Genomic DNA, 4,474 nt, shown 5'->3' with positions numbered 1-4,474 from the left:
GTCAGGGGTTCTGTGCCTGACAGAGCAGAGCCTGCTTGGGATTCTCATTCTCTCTCTCTCTCTCTCTCTCTCTCTCTCTTTGCCCCTCCCAGCTCTTTCTCTCTCTCAAAATAAAATAAACTTTAAAATCAAAGCCACTGGGGGAAGAGGATTGTCTAGATTAAAATAAACTAAACAAAGTCAATGTAATGCATGAAATTTGATTGGACGCTGGTTTTATTTTGTTTAAAAAAAACACATAAAAGACATTTGGAGAACAATTGGGGAAACTTAAATTTGAGTCTAATGTTGAGCTATATATATTTATATGATGAATATAATATTAGAGATTAATATTAATTATCTGGGGAGTTATAAGGGCACTGTGTTTATGTAGCAAAATATCCTTGTTCTGAGGAAATGCTTGCTGAGGTAATAAGGGGTAATGATGTCTGCAATTTACTTTCAGGAAAAATAAAATATATACTCACAGAGATAAAGCAAATACAGTCAGTGTTGACAATTTTTCAATCTGAGTCATGGGTAGAAGAGTGTTTGCAGTACCATTCTTTCCTTTTTTTATATCTTTGAATTTTTTTAATAATAAAAATTGGAATATGCAGTTGTAGAAATCAAGCATTAATCCCACATTCTCAGTAGGAACTTAATTTCAGAGGCTCCGGAGAGCCTCAGAGGCTGAGGGAAAGCTTACTTCCCAGAATGCCAGGTAGCAGACACAGGAGGAAGAGCAAACCACTGTCTCACTGACACTATTGAAATGGTGATTCAGGCAAGCTTTATGCGTCGCCGCTACCATCCTCCACATACGGTGGACAGGGAACTGAACATTCATCGAGTGACATAGGAGCATCCCACAGATCACTTCAGTGGGAGATTCAGGTCATCATCACCACCTTCACTCAACAGGCAACCTTAGGATCGCTCGGGAAGACGTAGGAAGATGGCGCCACCAAGGGTCTTGGTGACCTTGAATGTATCCACACAGGCAAAGTCTTGAGTGGCAGCTGATCTGGTCTTGGCAGAATGTCTTGCGATTTCAGAACACGGATGAGAGGCTTGTAAGGAGGTGCCATGAGGCCATCTCCCACTGGCCTCCCTCTCTCCCCTGGGAGGCTGCCATGAAAGAGCTTCTCATCGCCACCCAGGTTCTGATGAGGAATGTGGCCTTCTGCTCCATCCCTGCCTCTCCCTGCCTTTGAATCCTGCATGCATCCCTGCTTGGCTGCGGTCTGCCCTTGGCTAGTCCACCAACAGGGTCCCAGATTCACCCGCAGTCACCTGCCTGTGCAGTTTCAGTGCGGTTCCTCTTGGGGACCATGGAAAGGATCATGGCATGCTGGCACGTTCAGCATACTTCCTTTCACTGCCTGTGTAAGTAATTCTGTCTAAATCTAAACTGGCTTGTACATTTACTGGTTGACTCAGTCGGGCCTTAGCCTCAGCCCTGCTGTATCTTGTATGTGAGATCTTCACAAAAGGGTCCTCCAGATATTAAGGTGTCCCAAAGTGGTGTGCTCTAAAGCACACAGCATCACTGATGTTGTACTCTGCCAAAATGTTCATCTGCAACATGCCAGTGTCATCCCAAAGGGGACTGTGCTAGGTTAAAAGGGATTTAAGGACATAACCACATGCAAGGTCAGAGCCTTGATTTGGAACCGGTTCGGATAAGCCAGCTGTAAAGGATATTTTCTTTGTCAACTGGAGAAATTTGAATATGGTTTCAACGTTAGCTAACATAAAAATTAAGCTAAGTACAAGAATCGAAACAAGTGGCCTACAAAACTAGAGTATAATCTCAGTTCGGTTAAAAATTGTGCAGAGGAAAAGATCTCGAAGAGCGTATGGGTCACTAGTTGCCACATATGATGCACAAAATAACCCCAAAATGTCAGTGGTGTGCCATAATAAGCATTTATTCCATATTCTCTCATCTGCTGGTCATCTGGACTTACCTAGGGTGGCCATGGTGGGACTTCAGGCTGAGACCAGGTCTATACCTTAGACCAACACCTGCCTGAGGCATGTCCTACTCTTGGTGAAAGGCACGAGTGAGAATTGGAAAACCCAGCCACATGAGCACACTTCAAGCGTCTAAGTTCATTATGTCTACTCACACCCCCTTAGCCAAAGCAAGTCACGAAACCAGGTCTGAAATCAAGGGGCAGGGAAGTTTAGTCCACCTGCTATGAAGCCATGACAAGGTGTGGATATTTAATACAACTACAGGGGAGTGGAGAATCAGGAGAATAGTTTCATCCACCACAAAAGGTATGCTCTAGACCAAAGTTACAAAAGTAATCCTTAAGTGGTAGAAATGCAATGTTTTAATTTTTGTAGTTTATTTACTTTTGAGAGAGAGACAACAAGTGAGACAGAGAGAGAGAGAGAGAGAGAGAGAGAGAAGAGAGAGAGAATGAGCGGGGGAGAGGAAAAAAGAGAGGGAGACACAGAATCTGAAGCAGGCTCCAGGCTCTGAGCTGTCAGCACAGATTCCGACGTGGGGCTTGAACCCACAAACAAGATCATGACCTGAGCTGAACTCAGACATTTAACCAACTGAGCCACCCAGGTGCCCCAATTTTTTTATGCTTACTTGTTGGCATTTTCTAATTTTCTATAATAAATGTGTACTAGGTATTGAAATAAAGAAAAAGTTAATAAGTACACAAACAGCTACTCAGATTCCTTATCCTTCGAATCCCTATCCCATATAAACTGGGAAGATTTCATTCTGTTTAACTGAACAGACCCATTTGTTTGGAGGCTGCTCTGCAGGAGGGGTACTGTGGGAGGTAGAATAAAGGAGCAGCAGGGGGGACATTTTTCTGTCCCTGAGACACCTAATGAGAGGCCCTGGCTGTCCACACTGGGAGTGGTGGTAGGAAGCAGAGACGCCATGTCCCTGGGATCCCATCCGGGGGCTTGTCTCAGGACCTCCAGGAAGTGCTTCTGGATTGGGGAGCTTCATGTGTGTCTCCCATACGTCGGCACTTGGACCTGACCCTTTTGGGATCTGCCTCACTGGGTGCTGGCCCTGGAAGCCACCGCCCACTGCCCAGGACTCGGAGAGCAAAGCCGTGAGCGCTGAGTTGGCCTGAGGCCATCTTTTTCATCTTTTTCACTGGACACATCCCCTGAGAAGCGGGTGATGGGGGGGACCCCAGGCAGAAACTGGGCAGTTGCTGCACTGGGCCCCTCCCTCCTCAACATGCCTCACACTCCTGACTTTGTCCCTGCCGTTCCCCTGCCTGTGACCCTTCTCCTCCTTCTTCCCCCTCTTCTCTCCCTCTCCAGGTGGAAGAGTCTCAGCTACCCATCATGCCAAACTAGTCCCCTCCTTCCTCTAGACTCTCCCTGTCTCCTGCCTTGGTCCCCAAAGGGCTTTGTTCATGCCTCTGTCCCAGCAACCATGGCCTGACACCTTAGAGTTACCGGTGTGTGTGTCTCCCCTTCAAGATTCAAACCCTACCTGCTAATCTTCTCGATCTTGGTGTAGGGCTGTGTCTACAGCAGGTGCTTAATCATCATTTGCTGAGTGAGCAGACAGCAACGTTTTCTGCATGGCCTGCGAGTAGACATGATGCCTCGCATCCCAGCGATCAGCCCCTTCTAGCTAGCTAGTCACTCTTAGAAATGGTCAGTGCTTCTCCAGGCCCAGGCCAAAGGCTTGGTTTCCCCAGTGATCCTATAAAGTGCCCCCACCGACATACCCCGAGGGGACAGTCCGCTCCATACCCAACCCTCAAGCAGGACCCGTAAGCTTCTGGTCAAAGTTGGTTATGCCAAGAGTAACCTTGTTCCCAAGGAATGTGAATTTACCAATGTAAATCCCCGTGTGACACAGCCTCCTGCCTCCCATGAAGGGGATGAGCAGATCAACAAGCATTTGTGAAGCACCCACTGAATGCCAGGCAGATGAGACTCATGCAGCTTTTGCCCCAAGGAAGCATGAAGTGCCGGGGGGAGGGAGAGATGAAAAGACAGCAATAGACACAGACAAGGAATATTTCAATAAAGTAGAGGTTGTCAGAGGTCATCCAAGACTGAGCAGGAGGAGCGAGTACGGATCAGTGTGGGAAGTGGCCAGGCAAAGGAGGGGCGAGGGTGCTCCCAGCACAGGGCACAGCTTGAGCAGAGGCAAATGCCGAACTACCTGAGGTTGGGGAGGGAGTTATGCCCTCTACCATTTGTAATTAATAAGATGCCCATGAGAAGTCCTTCTGTCCCAAGCTAGCACAGAGGGACATTCTTCATGCATAATTACCAAGGCACTACTGTCTGCAGAAGGAGAATGCCCTCAACGCCTTCCAGGTGTGTTACCTGTTCCACTCTCTGTCCTGCCTGTGCACAGCACTCAGGACAGGGGGAGCTGACGACGCTACTTTCTCTGATTTAAAAATAAAGAAAGAATAAACAAAGAAAGAAGAAAGAAAGAAAGAAAGAAAGAAAGAAAGAAAGAAAGAAAGAAAGA

The sequence above is a fragment of the Panthera uncia genome, chromosome C2, assembly GCF_023721935.1.
Source record: "Panthera uncia isolate 11264 chromosome C2, Puncia_PCG_1.0, whole genome shotgun sequence".
Taxonomy (NCBI): Eukaryota; Metazoa; Chordata; class Mammalia; order Carnivora; family Felidae; genus Panthera; species Panthera uncia.
Note: the sequence above shows the minus strand (reverse complement) of the source record.